Source organism: Myotis davidii, unplaced genomic scaffold, assembly GCF_000327345.1.
Source record: "Myotis davidii unplaced genomic scaffold, ASM32734v1 scaffold963, whole genome shotgun sequence".
Classification (NCBI taxonomy): domain Eukaryota; kingdom Metazoa; phylum Chordata; class Mammalia; order Chiroptera; family Vespertilionidae; genus Myotis; species Myotis davidii.
The window spans coordinates 1,873,466-1,890,531 of NW_006294116.1; the positions used below are offsets into that span (position 1 = coordinate 1,873,466).

The window sequence follows — 17,066 nt, forward strand, 5'->3', positions numbered from 1 at the left end:
TCTTCCATAGTGGCTGCACCAGTCTGCATTCCCACCATCAGTGCACAAATGTTCCTTTTTCTCCACATCCTCTCCAGCACTTGTCATTTGTTGATTTGTTGATGATAGCCAGTCTGACAGGTGTGAGATGGTACCTCATTGTTGTTTTGATTTGCATCTCTCGGATGATTAGTGACTTTGAGCATGTTTTCATATTTATCAGATATAAAAATGTCTCATTAGAATCTAAAATTATTTAAAATTGGAAATTACAAAATGAAATTCCTGTATTTGCTTTTTTATTTTTATATTATAAATTGTTACTATTTAAATGAGTAATAGAATATTTATTCATTCTTGTGTAGACACAAAATAAAAAAAAAACTCTTTTGAGATACACCTTAGCACTAAAATGCATTATAATTGCAAAAATGTGTTGAAAACTGTTTAACACATAAAAGACATTGAAGTTTTCTTATAACCATATCTTGAAAAATCCTGAAATTATAATATATTTGCATCTAAAACTTTGTTTAAAATTATATTTGACTAAATGGCATGAATGTAGCATGACTTTTCAAGTTAATATAAAATTAATATTCTTTAATCACTTAGCTTCCTTTTCTTAGAATATGATCCCAGCATCCGACTCCATAGGCAACTGCACTAATGGGGCCTCTTTGATGAATGATTGAGGGAATTGGTTTTATCTTTCCTAATGGAAGTTAAGTTACTAAAAGAAATGCATTCCGTGCTTTTCTTGGTCCATCTTGAAAGTACTCATGCAACAATTGAAGGAAAATATCCTATTTTTGACTCAAATATTTATCAAAGTGAATGCTTTTCTTTAATTATCAGCTTTAGAATGGCATTCCAATTAAATTGATTTTAACCATATAATCTCAAATATGACATATATTTTTGTTATTTATTTATCTATTCACATTTACAACTTAATAAATATCTTCCCACTAATATCTCTGTCTTTATTCTTGACTTGAATGTTAGATGAAAAATTGGCTAAGAATAGACCAATAGTACCACAGTAAGGTCTATTAAGTTAAATGTGGAAGAAAACTGGGTAGCATCCTGGAGAATCTCTCAAGGACTAAATCAAGAGAGGTAGGTTAAACAAGACAATTTGACCTTGTTTGGGACAAAATGCTTCCTTTCCACAATATACCAGTATTTTTCAACATTATTTTTGTTTTGTTTTTTAATCCTCACCTGAGGATATTTTTCTATTGATCTTTTAGAGAGAGTGGAAGAGAGAGGGAAAGACAGAGAGAAACTTCGATATGAGAGATACACATCAATTGGTTGCCTCCTGCATGCGCCCTGACCAAGGCCTGGCCCGGGAGGACCCTGCAACCAAGGTAAGTGCCCTTGACCAGAATTACACCCAGGACCTTTCAATCAACAAGCCAACGGTCTATCCACTGAGCCAAACTGGCTAGGGTTACACTATTAATATTGGATCTCATTCTTCAATTTAATTTTTTTAAAGAAAAACAGATCTGCACTGAGAAAAAATCCAATCCCATACTCCCTTCTTAGTGTTCTCCACAGAGCAGGTAATCTCTTCCTAAACTTCCTAAACTTGCATTTACCATTTAAAACCTATTGCTGTAGTGTTTTGTTTTGCTTAGCTGGTCTTTCAAAAATGAGGATGTTTCCTACAAATATTCATCCAGTTTTAAACAATGGCAGGGAACTTTGTGCCTTTCTGTCAGATAGAACTGATTGACCAAAGATAAATAGGGCAGGGCACATGAATGTCATTTCACTACAGTCATCACCATTCCCTACTGTATTCATGTCTGGCCACGGAAACTTTGACTATATCTTTTCAGAGAAGAAGATGTATAATGCATGGTTCTCTACGTTTTCTGTAAATAATATACTCACAGATTTCCTAGTCAGACTCTTGGTGCTGAGAATTTTCTAGGATTCCAAAATAAATCTGTGCATGCTATTGCGATAGACATACTTTTGGAGACAAAAGGAAAATATATAACCTCTATGTTTTTAATACAGTAGTCGGCATTACATATACTCTATACACAGCTGCTCTGTCTTGCCACTACATCATTATGAAAGGGCCAAGGGAAAACTAATTTTGCAAGGGTGGGAATAATGTTTTGTCAAATAACCATAATAGAATGATGAAAGTTCACCATCATTCATCTAAGGCTTTGATTTGAAAAAAAGTGAGAGAGTGCTAGCAGTTTGGCTCAGTGGATAAGGTGTTTGCCTACAGACCAAAGGGTCCCAGGTTCAATTCAGTCAAGGGCACGTACATTGATTGCATGTTCCTCCCTGGCCCGGGTCTGGGCCCTGGTCAGGGCAAGTGCAGGAGCCAACCAATGGATGTATTTCTTTCACATCAATGTTTCTCTCTGTCTTTTCCTCTCTTCCACTCTCCCTAAATATCAATGGAAAAATATCCTCGGGTGAAGATTAACAGCAATAGCAACAACAGCAAAAGTGAGAGAGCCCACTGCTTGTTAATTACATTTTTATGTTTTTCTGTAGAATAACAATGAACCCAGTTGGCATTGTTAAATTTTATATTCCCATTTTACTATATTCTACATTTGCTCTCTGCCATTCTCCCTGATTTCTCTCAACGATCTGGTCACTGGCCTCCTCTCTCCCTATGTGAGGCTCAGTCAGATGTTCCACACCAAAGATGCCTTGGAGCTACTGAATTCTACTGTTCCTTAGTAGGATTACCCTATTAACTTATTTGTATATTAGCAGTCTCAATCCATTCCTAAGCTAGCACTCTTGAAGATAAAGCTGGTTCATTGTTCCTGCCCCTCTGTAAGAATATATGTTCTTTTGGCAATGTTCTTTTTGGTTGCCACATTCATCACATATTTTAAAATTTATTTTTACTTCATCAAAGCATGGGTGCTACATTTGGTCCTTCTTCCTCCAAAAAAACATATTTTCTTTGATTAGATTACTTAGAAAAAGGAACTTTTCTCCCTTAACCCTTTATCCTTACTCTGTGATAAATTCAACGAGATAAAAACAAATGGATCTCTATTTTCTTTAGTCTCTACTTCAAAAGTACACAAGGGCACTGAAGTATACCCTCAATTCACCAATCTTCAAAGTCTAAAAATAAGCAAAATAACTCATGCTTTTCTTGGCCCAGCCATTGACAGCCGCTTCTCTGTGATGTTTGGGTTCCTAGACTGTCTAGTGAGTTTGAGTGTCTAGTGCTTGGAATACTCAATGGAGCCACCCTACCTGAGGTCCAGCCACCTTCCCAGAAGCTGCCACGAGGTGGCGCTGGGCTCGTACCTGGGTCTCCTTGCGCAATCCAAAGTTCTCGTGACCCCTTTTCCTCATCCCTAGAAATCATTGTTTAGTTTAAACTAGAAAAACACTCTCTTCAAACTTTTCTCAGATATAATTCCTCTCTCCTTTAATTAGCCAGGGTCTGGAAAAAAATATTTTCAATGTACTTTTAGAAATAGAATTGAGGAAAAGAATTGTCTGAAGTGTCTGAAGATTCTTCTGTCCTCACACAAAAATCACTTTAAGAATCACAGGGTCACCAGTTTAAGCAATAAACAAGGTGGAAATAGAGAAATAAGTTACAGTCTCAGATGACTTATTCTGTCATGCAATGTTGGAATGTTAGCGGGGGGTGGGGTGGGGCGGGGGGGTCAGAGATAATGATGGCTACACTTGACCAAAGAGCCTAAACTCAGGACTTAGTACCATGTAATAACACACATAGTTTGCTCTCAGTTGTATGAAATAAATATTATATAGGAAAAAATCCAGAATATATATACATCAATCATCAATTATTGGAATCATAATATTTTCCCTGTAGTTTCTAAAAGGGCCACTTATTACTACTTTAATAACATATTTATTTTTAGGAAAGTAGAAAAGAGAGTTTGGAACATTATAAGCAATGTAGCCGAGTTAGGAGACTGCCTGGAAAGAAATCCCAGTCCAGCCACTTTCTATCTGGGTGACCTTAGGCTTAAGGCTTAAACTTTTGTGTCTTGATTTTACCATCTGTGAAAGGGAGCAACAACAATCATTTCTTCACTGGGTTCTTGTAAGGTTAAACAAGTTAAGGAGTTGAAAATGCTTAGAATAGTATACTGTATGAAGTATATGTGTTAAATATTATTTTTAGGAAGAAATATCTCTACGTTTAAGGCAAAAAGTTTCTATATGTTATAAATAACATGACACAGAAATATTTCACTCAACCCCTCATACTTTATTTGCAAATGTGAGATCATAAGTATTTGAAACATAAACCCTTTGTTTTGGTGAAAAAAAAAAGTGTTTAATGTTCACTCCTAAAAGCCATGTTGTTTATTTTATATCCTCAAATATTCAGATGAGCTCATATATCTGATTTCTCTTATAAAATATAATTGATTGAAATGTTCATTAATTATTAGGGAGAAGTAAATATAATAAATTTTCCTTAAGGGAAAACTAGTAAGTATAGTAAATCATTACGGGGGAAAAAGAAATACATAATAGTATCTGTAACCATAGGGACAAATAGTATTTTCTTTTATCAAGAATATACCAGAGTGTATTTTTCTTTAATTTCCCAAACCTTCCCCTGTAAGTTAAGCTGGTAACCTCCTAAATGCAGCTTCCACTAAAGGAACATTGTTCAATCACATTAGATACTGGGAAAAACCACACTGTGAACAAAGCAATGTTGATATTTCACTCTTTGTGTGTTAAAACATCAGTCTACTAAGTAGTGTCATTTATTATGTCTAACAACAACATAACGGAGAGAGCACATTTGGAGACTCCAGGAGAGAGGAGTCAGATAGTGGCATGACATCCACACATCATCTATTGTATATCCTGCAGAGATTTAGGCATTTTGTGTGAGTCTTTATTATTACTGTTTTTCAGGAATTTAATGGTCTCTTTTATTATTAAAAATCATTTTTTTTTCTCTGTCACAGAACCCCAGAGGATTATATTTTGCATTTCTGGACATTTTGTTTTGTTTTGTTCTGTTTTTAAATATATTTTTATTTTCAGAGAGAGGAAAGGAAGGGAATAGAGAGATAGAAACATTGATGAGAGAGAAACATCATCCATTGCTGCCTCCTGCAACGCCTCCTACTGAAGATCAAGCCAGTAACCCAGCCATGTGCCCAAACTGGGAAGTGAATGGTGACCTCCTGGTTCATAGGTCGATGTTCAACCACTGAACCACATTGGCCAGGCTGAACATTATTTTTTGGACTAGGCTATTTACTCATTCACTCATTTGTTAATGAACAAATTTATTGAATACCTACCATGTACTTGATAATATTCTAGTCACTGGTGCTTCAATGTAAACAACACAGACCAAATTCCTGCTTTCTTGGTATTTGGATTCTAATGAAAAAAGATATACAGTAAATGCACAAATACACATCATGTCAGGTAGGGATAATAAATGTTATGATAAAAAATGAATCAGGATTTGGATGACAGAAAGTAACTCTGAAGTATGCTGCTGTTTCAGAGAGGATGGTCAACGATGGCCACTCAGATTAGGAGATATTTTAGGAGAGACTCTAATGAAGAAAGGGAGAAAGCCACATCTGTCTCTAGCTATGGGATGAGGCCGGAGAACCAGAAGTGCAAAACCTATGAGGCAGGAGAACACTAGGCCTTTAGGGGATAGTCATGAGTGCCTTGAGGCTGGAGCAGAGTAAATGAGGCGGGAAGTAATTAGAGATAAGGTCAGAGAGAAACCAGATCAGGAAGGGCCTGTGGGACAAAGGAAGGACTAGAGACCTTACCTTACAAGCCATAGGAAACTATTCAAGTGGTTTGAGAGAGAAAATGGCATAATCAGACCTTCTTTTATAACTATTACTCTGACTTCTATGCAGATTTAGGCACAAGGGGACATGGTAGAAGAAGGAAGTCAGGGATCCTATAACAAGAGATGATGGTGGCTTAAACTGTCAGTATAAGTTTAGACGTTAACACTGGCAGGATGTTGTACACATTTTGAATGTGGGTCTACAGAATTTATTATTGGATTATATGTGCAATATAAAAAGGAATATCAAAGATTATTCTTAATTCTAACATTGTCCATATTTTCCTATTTTTACCTTTTTTGCTTTCTCTTTGATATTGCAAATAAGTAGATGCCATGATATATAGATGAATTAAATCTTATTTTTTGTTGGTTTACTTTCATTGTTTTAGTAGTAGTGAGTCAGAGGGAAATGTGAGATGTCAGATAATGTCAATTATACAAAGAAAATAATTTCTGGTAATCTGTTTCTCTCCTGGATAACTGAAAACACACAGGTAAAGCTAGATTTAACTTATAATTTTATGTGGATTTATATATGGGACAGAAACATGACTTCTTTTTTTATAATTTTATTGATGTCAAAGAGAAAGGTAGAAGGAGAGATAGAAACATCAATGATGAGAATCATTGATTAGTTGCCTCCTACATGCTGCCTACTGGAGATTGAGCCCAAAACCCGGGCATGTGCCCTGACTGGGAATCTAACTGTGACCTCTTGGTTCATAGGTTGACGCTCCTCCACTAAGCAACACCAGCCAAGTAAAACACGACTTCTTAGTGTTAGTGGAAGAAATAAGTGGCAGGGGGGCAAACATGAATTTTGAATATAAAATCACTATGATTATATATTTAAGAGATTGGTTTATGATATAATCATAATTTTAAATACAAAATGGCATCAATGTGTGACCTAATTAGAATAAATTTTAATTTATTAAAATGTATTAAGGGATCTATAAATGTATAGTTTAAGCAATTATTTTGGATGACTTCAAAATAGAATTATTGTTTTAGTTATCTATTGTTGCCTAATAAACCATTTTAAAGCTTGACAGCCTAACACAATAAGTTCTTATTTTTTTAATGATTCTTTAGGTTGACTGAGCATATCTGGAAAGTTCTTACTTGAGGTTTACAAATGGCTACAGTAAGATGTAGACTGAGAATGTATTTACCTGAAGGATCAAGAGGGGTGTACATCCAAGATAACTCTTACAGACTAGCTTCAGTTTTCTCACAGTATAGTGGTTTTAGAGTAACTAGGATCCTTACATGGTTTCTGGCATCCCCCAGAGTGAATGTTTGAAGAGAAGAGGCAGTAGAAGCCACCACGCCAATTACACACTAGACACAGAAATACACAGCTCTCCCTCTTATCTTTAAATATGGTCACATATAAATTTTGGGGAGATGCAATTCAGCCAAACATCCTTCTATGTTGGCTAAGCAGTTATATGGTATGTTGATTGTCCCCAAGACCACCCCTATGTTCAGAGATTTGCTAGGACTCACAGAGCTCAGCTTGTAGCAACACAGAGCATTTACACCCTTCTTCCAGCAATGTATGAGATGTTTCTACCCAGTGAAGCTCATTAAAAATTCAACACTCAAAGATTTTCCTGGGGACTGATCATATAGAAACCCTAAGCCTAGAGCCATGGTCGGCAAACTGCGGCTCGCGAGCCATATGCGGCTCTTTGGCCCCTTGAGTGTGGCTCTCCCTAGGCCTTAGGAGTACCCTAATTAAGTTAATAACAATGTACCTACCTATATAGTTTAAGTTTAAAAAATTTGGCTCTCAAAAGAAATGTCAATGGTTGCACTGTTGATATTTGGCTCTGTTGACTAATGAGTTTGCCGACCACTGGGGCCCTAGAGCATACAGAAATTCCAGACTCCTAAAGATAAATCAGATGTTCAGTATAAGCAATTCTTTTGTACAGATGGTTTTAAGCAAAGTGATCCGCCCTTAACCCTTATGAAAACTTTGATGTAAGAGTGGGACACTGTTTACCAGTCCAGTTCTCCGAGGCCAGCCAATAGCCAACTTTGTAAGCAGACCTTTCTAAGGATAGTGTTAGTTTGCTAGGACTGCCATTAGGAAATGTCACCAAGGAGGTGGCTTAAACAATATTGTGTTATTTTCTTAGGGCAGTCCTGTGCTGGAATATATGTTCTCTCAGTTCTGAAGGCTAAGAGTATAAATTCAAGGTACTGGAAGTGTTGGTTTCCGGTGAAGCTCTGTTTTGCTTGCAGATAGTCTATGTTCTTAGATGGCTTTTTCTCTGTGCATCCACATTCCTGGTATTTCTTCCTCCTGTGATAAGGACAACAGTTCTATGGAATCAGTGCCCACCCAAATGTCCTCATTTTAACTTACATCTTACAGATCTTATCTTTAAATATGGTCACATATAAATTTGGGGGAGATGCAATTCAGCCCATAAAAGATAGACTCCAGATTGCTAGGTTATCTCATTTCTGCACATAGGGCACATCTTAACTCAAGGGAAGGTAAAATAAACTGCTTATTTTGATGGGGAATGACAAAGATTTGCAGCAATCTGTTATCTAACGTATGATATTACTTTGTTAAAACAATTTTCAGTGCTATTGGATTCTCAGACAGGTGTGAGAATATGTATAAGGAAACAAGAGATTTCCTTAAACGTTTATATTTATCAACCAGTATACACATGTGAGTACATTTTCCAATGTTATTTTAATTTTCATTAAATTTGGGAAGTTTAATTAAATGTCACCATATTTGAATTAACTTATAGTCCTGAAAATCTTGTGGTTGATAGTATAAAAGAATTATGGCTTTAAAAATATTTTACCAAATTCTTGAATATCACTGAGAGTAAAATTTAAATTGAAATAACTACCAAACAATTCTTTCTGTATCATGTTTGTACAGTGTTATTTTATGCTAACTTTTTCTTGGTCTGTCAAGATAAATTTTGAATGAACATTGTATCTATTATTTGATTTTTGCAGTGTTACTGATGTATGATGAATGCTCACATAGGAAGAAAAATAATTTTATTTACTGATGAAACAAATAAAATTATTTTACATAAATTAAAGCCAAAACCAATTTTGTTTAATTTGGGTTAAATATATGCAATATCTCTTAGACCTCAGGGAGGAGGATTTTAATGAAAAAAAAGCAAATATTTGTATGTTGCCTACTAGCTTCATATTGCTGTCCAAGTTATTCTCACACACTGTCCAAATGATTTTAGGAATGCCTGTACAAGATATAGAACTTGTCAACATTAATACAGACTAAATATAATGGCATATGCCTTCCCACACCATTGCCAGCTCACCCATTCATTTCCTTTCTTAAATTTAAATCTGATGAGTTCTTTTTAAAAAAATCTTTGCATAGGTTGATGCCTTAGGAGAACTTAACTTTTTGAGTTCTACAAGTGATACTAATATAAAACTTTCTTTGTGAAAAGCCTTATTTTAATGTGCTTTCAGAGTATTGAGTTATACTCTTCTTGCTTATTCTAATTTAAGAGTCCCTTGGATATATTTTTGTGGACAAGATTTACCAAGCCTCTGTTAAAACACAGAAAATTGAATTCAGAGATCCACTTTATATATCACTGAGTTTTACAGAGCCCTAGAAAACAAGATGCATAGATATGGATTGTATTTCATAATTGACAAAAGTGGGGCTTTTGTAGGAAAATCTTGAATTTAGAAAACAGATATAGAACATGGGAGGATAAAATTCAGGTGTAGACCATAGGAAGATAATCCTGGATACATTTGTACATAAAATACAGGATGTGGAAGTACTGCTATCCAAATCCTAAAGCCAACAAAAGCCTTGAAAATTTGGGAAATAAAACAACTTTATGTATTTCTTGAAAACACACACACACACACACACACACACACACACACACATACACGCAAGATTTTACAGAAACTGAGTCTTTATGACCTCAACCTTGGTTTGGGGACCCACATCAAGTGGAGTGTCATCACTGAAACATTTGTTTCATCTGGCAACAAGGTGTCAGGGCAATTTGAAAACAGTGAAGTCAAGATGTGTAGAGTTGGCTGGTGCCCTGTTCCTCAACACATGCTTGCCCCATGTGTCTAGAAAACCTTGATATGAGATTGCTGTGCGCATGAATGTTAACAAGATCTCTTTTAACATCGAATGCTGACATCAAATATTGGAATCGGCTTGGGATTAACACTACATTTGAGATAACACATCATTCTCAATGATAATTTAGACAACTTATCTCATATTTAGCATAGTGTTTATTTCTTATCTCTGCATTACCATTTCATATACTCTCTAGGCCATATACTAGTACATTCATATTTTGGTTTTTAATATAATCTCTAGCATTACTTTAGAGCTTACCAGTAAGTGTGAAATATGCTGCAATATATATTTTTAAATAAGATGTTAGCAATCAAGATAAAGTCTAAAGATTAGAATTCATTATTAACATGCTCATTTGAGAATGACCATGAATATGAGAACCTGTCAAAAGTGGACTCAGCATGAATTTAGTTTATCTGATAATGACTTCCATCTGTTCTGTCTTGGAATTGTCTATTTAAATTACAAATTCATTTTAGAATTCATATCAATATGCACTTGAAACTTTAAATTATAATGTGCATGGAATCTAATGAAGAAAATAAACAAACAAAATAGAAACAGATTCATAATGCAAAGAACAGACTGACTGCTGTCAGAGGGAAGAGGTGTTGGGAGACTGGTGAAATAGGTGAAGGGATTACGCAAAAAAAAAAAAAAAAAAAAAACAGCAAAAACTCAGACAGACAATAGTGTGATGATTGCCAAAAGAAGGGGGGCTTGGTGGGAGGCAGAAGAGGATAAAGGAGGGTAAATGGTGATGGAAGGAGACTTTCCCTTGGGGGATGAACACACAATACAATATAAAGATGATGTATTATAGAATTGTGCACTTAAAATCTATATAATTTTATTTACCAATGTCACCGCAATAAATTATATATATATATCTGTATATATATATACACACATAGAAATATATATACATATATATATAATACAATTAAGTGCAGCTAATTCTACCATACATCAAATAAAATTTACAAATGGTTATATGATCCTTGATAACTTTTATAATCTAATAAATTTTAACATAAATTTAAAGATTAGATCTAAAATGTTTTACTAAGACATTGGGCATCCATTGTTTTAATTATATAATATGGAGGTATTAAATGGCCATGGTTACAGATACAATAAAATTAGTAAAATAAGCAAATATTTTGTTCTAGATTTTTTGCAGCATACCTTTAACATTTTATACCTGAAGTTTTCATATTACATATAAATAGCTGGGTTGAGATTCTGTTATTTATAGTAATCCTGATGGGCAAAATTTGCATATTGATGATACCAATTAAAAGTTGGCTAATAATTATGAAAAACTGGAAAATTCTATTTACTGTTGCCTATAGTAAAGATAGTCTTAGTTGTATAGGGCAATAGGAGCATCACTTTAAAATGCATTCCAAAAGAGATAATGAAAGGTGCAATGCAGTTGTGCAGAAATTTACTTTTATCGTCTTGGATAGTGGCAGATCCATCACACAGAGCACTGAAGATAAGCAGTTGCCAGATGGATATATCAGAATATAATCAACAGCCTAATAGCAATAATTGTGAAGCTAGAGGTAATTTTAATATTCTGAGTAACTGTTGATGTCAGAGTCTCAGCTATGCAAATTATGTTTTCTCAAGTTTTTGCATGATATTATCAGTAGTCAGCTATGTCTATACCTAGACAAGAACTTTTCTCAGGTAATCGCTCTTACTCTAGTAAATCTGATGGGAAACCCTTATGTCAGGAGATGTGATAGGCACTGGAGATATTGGCTAAACCTGTTACATTAGAATTTTATTGCATGTATTTCTTAAGAATAAATGTTTAACAAAAAAGACTTTAGCAGCAGTATTTGAGTCTGAAAAATTTTTAAACATTGAGCAGAATTGCCCAACATAATTAAGGGTAGAGGAATTAAGCTCACTTTTCTCCCTTAAGTGTTTTTGCCAGGGAATAGAACCTTTGGCAACAGAGCCAGTAGAAAAATGGAGCCATGCCAATTGCTACACCACGTTAAAGAGAATCTGGTCACAGTTTCTAATACTAATGCCTACAGGAATAAAGCCTACAGTGGTCTTCTTGTTAACATAGCTGTTTCCTTCTCTTTCTTGCTCTTTCCTATGGGATTAGGCATTTGGTGATATTAGTTCTGCTGTTATTGTTTCTTACTATTTCTGTTACTTTCTTGAATGTGGTGAGATATTCAGAAAATGAACAAACATTTATTGAGGTCCTACTATGTATAAAACCTATATGAAGGTACTAGGGCATAAATATTTTATTCTGACTATAAAAAGCTACAGAAAATTATAATGCTGTATAATTGTATGTGAACTTGGCCTGGAAAAGTGCAAAGCATTTCAAAAGTACAAAGACAGGTTTGAAGAAAGAGAAGTCTCATGAGATCTGAGCTGAGAAAAAAGAGCCCAAGCCCCAGGCTAGGTCATAAGAATCTAGAAATTATAAATATTCAGTCTTGATAAGGAAGAAGTTGTTTGGTGTGAAGGATATTATTTGCTAGGACTACCTTCCACAGGCAGGAGGTACAGCAAGCAAGCAAGAGTTGTATTTTACTCTCTTTTGGCTGCTGTGGCAAAATACCATAAACTAGGAAGCTTATAAACTAGAGGCCCAGTGCATAAATTCGTGCACCAGTGCATAAATTCCCCCAGCAGCAAGCTAACGGGGCCCAGGAGGGATACGGGAGATTGGCCAGCCGAGGAGGGACTGCGGGAGGGCTCCAAGGCGTGCCTGGCCTGTCTCACTCAGTCCCAATCGGCCAGACCCCAGCAGCAAGCTAACCTACCAGTCAAAGCATCTGCCCCCTGGTGGTCAGTGCACATCATAGCAACAGGTTGACCGGTTGACTGTCTGTGCCCTGGTGGTCAGTGCACATCATAGTGAGCGGTTGAGTGGTCTTAGCATATCATTAGCAACCCTTTGACTGGTTGAATGGACGATTGGACATTTAGCATATTAGGTTTCTATTATAAAGGATAGGATAGGAGTTTATTTCTCACTGTTCTGGAGGCTGGAAAGTCCAAGATCAATACATTGTCAGATTCAGCGTCTGGTGAGGGCCCACTTCCTAAAAAGCCATTTTTGTTTGTTTGTTTGTTTTTTCACTGTAACCTAATATGGTAGTAGGGGTCAGGGAACATTCTGGGTCCTCTTTATAAAGGCACTAACTATATTCATGAGGGTTCTGGCCTCATGACCTAATCACACCCAAAAGGCCCCACCTCCTAATTCTGTCACCTTGGTGTGCTAGGATGTCAACATATGAAGTTTTTGGGGACAAAAATATTCAGACCATAGCAAGTTAAGCAAATAATAAGATGCAAAATGTAGAAAATTGTATAATTATTTTCTTTATTTCCCCCGTCAGTTTCTTTTGTGCATTAGATTCCACATTAGTGAGGTCATAAGGTATTTGTCTTTCTCTGTGTGGCTTATTTAGCTTAGCATAATATTCTCCAGGTCCATCCATGCTGTCGCAAAGGGCAAGAGTACCTTCTTGATTAGAGTCAGATAGTATTCCATTGTATAAATGTACCACAGCTTTCTTTTCCACTCATCTACTGATGTGCATTTGGCCTATTTCCAGATCTTGGCTTATAATTCTTCTTGAGCTCCATTTCCACAGAATGAGTTCTGCACCTTATTTGAAAATTTTCAATTCCTAGGTTATCAAATGGTACTAATCAAGGGCAAAGTATTTGAAATCTGAATAATTGTTATATTGCAGCTAATATTATTGATTGTCTACATCTGTACTTGCCCCAATAGGAAAAAAAACCCTATATTAATATTAAAATAATATGAATACATAGTAAAAGATTCATACTTTTATGTTTATCGAATTGCTATATCTTAAAAAGTTGCAGTTAGTGTATTCATTTTATATTGCTGCTGTAACAAATTGCCACAAACTTGATGACTTAAAACAATTCACATAATAGTATCTTATAATTGTGACAGAATGGAGTTTCTCTGGACTAAAGTGTTGGCAGAGCTAAGTTTTGTTTTTTATTCTGAAGACTCACAAGCATGTCAAACTTATCCTAGCCGCATGCTTGCTAGGGGATAAGCCAATTAACTATGTGTTTTCTTTAGCATTCAGGGGTTTCCAGCATGACTTCCTTCCATCTTCAAAACCAGCAAAGGCTGGATCAGTCTGGTGTCCCTGGGAGGTGACCTGGGCGAGGTCCAGGAGTATGATGCATTGGACAAGCTGGCTTCCTTATTGTATTCTAGAAATGACAAACTTGACAGGAAGGTTAAAAGGCATAATTCAAAAGTGAGGAGACTTGTAACAACTAAAGGTCTGGTGAAAGGTAAAAACCCATGTGATAAAGGGAAAGATAAACTTACAGTCTCCAATGGGAGGAGTGGCTTCCCTGGAGGCAGGTGTATCCTACCTATCTGAAGCCCCTTTTCCCACTAAATCTAAATTAAGCGGAAGGAGATATTCTAAGATTTTCCCCATGAGAAACTGTGGAACTTTTCTGTCTGAACTGTTCGGCCAGAAAAAGGAAAGCAGTTTCCAGTGAAGCTGAGATAGACTGTCCATGTTTCTTTTTCTCAACCATAAGTCCAAACCGTTGAGTCTCATTTCAGAAGAAGATGATGCAAATGGCTTCTATAGTGAGGCCTATATTGTGTGAGCAATCGATCATGTAAACAAGACTATAGGCATACATTTTATGAAAACAGAAGCAGGAAAACCCAAAGGTTAATGCACACAGCAAATCATAAACCAATTGTGAAGATTTCCATATGCAAGTCTTCGGCTGGGATGAAAGCAAGCAGTGACAATCCCACAGATTGTCTGTAGTTAGAACATTTCTGGTGTTTTTAGGTGCTGAGGTCTGTATGGCATACACAGATACAGTCTTAAAACAAAATTTTGAAGTAGGTTAATTGCACTGGAGTTCAATACCCACAATTGGTATGGTGATTTTCATTGAAACACACTTTATTTTTTTCCCTAAGATTACCCTCATGTTCAAAGAGACTGTATTAAGTCCAATTTTAGTATGGCTTGATTATTTGCATAAACACAAGAGTAGCAATTGATCAAATTGATCAAATTGGCTTTGCTGAAATCCCATTCACACGGAATCTTTTGATTGAGTTTTAGTGAGCAGTCAGCCCCTCAGAGTGGAAATGGGCAATAGTGGAAGCGGAACAAATTTTCTGTAGCTTATTCTATTTTTTCCCTAAAACTCTAAGCATAGCTGGGCCAATGGTAAGGTAAAAATTATTTGTTATGAGAATAACTTGGTGCTAGGAAATTTAGTATTTAATAGTCCTTGTTTGTCATGATCTTATCTTGCATTCTGAAAATTTGGTGTCTGCTTCAGCTGGTATTTATTTGATAAACAGAGTCTAAGACACAAGGTCATTTCCAGCCAATTGCCTGTTACCTTTTCCTGAGATTCCCATAGCCAAATGCTGGAAGTTTTAGATACAGACTGATTTTTTCAAATTGAAAATTCACAAAGCTGCCAGCTTCTTTAGAGTATCAATCCTCAATACACAGAATTATTGTCTCATTTTACAAATAAGGAAATTAAAGCTAAAACAATTAAGAAACTTACTAGAGGTCACAGTGCTGGTAAATGGCTCAGCTGGAATTTCAACTCAGATTTTTAAAATTCTAAAGACTTAACTACTGTGCTTTAGGAAGTCTACAGTATTTGTTATTTTAAGCATGATTCTGACTATTCATTACTTTTATATAACTAAAGAGAGATGCAAAATGAAACAAAGGTAAAGATCAAGATAAGAGGAGAGAAAACAAGAGGAGAAAGGGAAGGTGAATAAAAAAGAAAAGATATAAGAAATCAACCCTCCATTCTTTTGGTTTGGCATCTATTGCTATAATAATGCTACTAAGATTATGTATTTTTTTAGTGATAGATCTAATAATTTTGAGCCACCTTTGCAATCCTGGAATGAAAGCCACCTGTAATATTGGACAGTTTTCATAGATGCAGAGAATATAATTTGTTTTCCCTAGTTTAAACAAACAGAATTTTAGTATAGGGTATTTGGTTATATACAGAATTTCTTGGAAAGTCAGAAAACCATGCTTGGATATATAGAGGCAAATGCAGGAGAGATTCCTGTCTAGAAGTGATAGGGTATGGTGCCAAACTGAGAACAAGAGAGGGAAAAGGGATGGATATATGGGTTGCCCCACGCAGCCTGCTGCTTGGTCGTTTGGTCACCCCTCACTAACCTCCCTGCCAGCCAGGTCGCCCCACGCACCCTGTTTGGTCATCCATGTGGTTGCAATGGTCACTTAGGCTTTTATATAAGTAGATTTTCAAAAATTAATGGTAGTCAAGATATTAAATAGATGCTAAAGTATTTGAAATTTTCTTATTGGATTATTGAGTAATGAGATTGTATTTTCAATTGTTTGTGATTGTTAGCATATTTAAGTAATAAGTGCATGAAATTCGTGCACTCCAGGGGGAGGGTCCCTCAGCCCAGCCTGAGCCCTCTTGCAGTCCGGAAGCCTTCTAGGGATGTCCAACTGACAGCTTAGGCCCATTCCTTAATGCTGCCATGGAGGTGGGAAAGGCTCCCGCCACTGCCGCTGTGCTCGCCAGCCGTGAGCCCAGTTTCTGGCTGAGGAGCGCTCCCCATGTAGGAGCGCACTGAGCACCAGGGGGCAGCTCCTGCATTGAGTGTCTGTCCCTGGTGGTCAGTGCATGTCATATTGACTGGTCATTTCACCTTTGGCCCAAAACCAGCTCTCCGATATCCCCTGAGGGGTCCTGAATTGCAAGAGAGCACAGGCCAGGCCGAGGGACCCCACTGGTGTGCATGATCAGGGCCAGGGAGGGACGCTGGAGGTTGGCCAGCAGAGGAAGGACTGTGAGAGGGCTCCAGGGCATGTCTGTCCTGTCTTGCTCAGTACCAATTGGCCGGACCCCCGCAGCAAGCTAACATACTGGTTGGAGTGACTGCCCCCTGGTGGTCAGTCCACATCATAGCGAGCAGTTGAGTGGCCTTAGCATATTATTAGCATATTATGCCTTGATTGGTTGAACTGATGGCTGGACGACTGGACACTTAGCATATTAGGCTTT

At 36.5% G+C, this 17,066-nt stretch overlaps 1 protein-coding gene and 1 long non-coding RNA gene across 2 annotated transcripts in view; both read left to right on the top strand.

Moving 5' to 3' along the window:
• Positions 1-17,066, top strand: part of CCSER1 (coiled-coil serine rich protein 1) — a 666,528-nt gene that overhangs the window by 483,652 nt on the left and 165,810 nt on the right. The gene's annotated exons all lie outside the window — the stretch shown is intronic.
• LOC107183840 lies at positions 4,237-13,410 on the top strand. Its single transcript, XR_001514640.1, has 3 exons — positions 4,237-4,261; positions 7,266-7,267; positions 13,390-13,410. It is a non-coding gene; the product is annotated as an uncharacterized LOC107183840 (long non-coding RNA).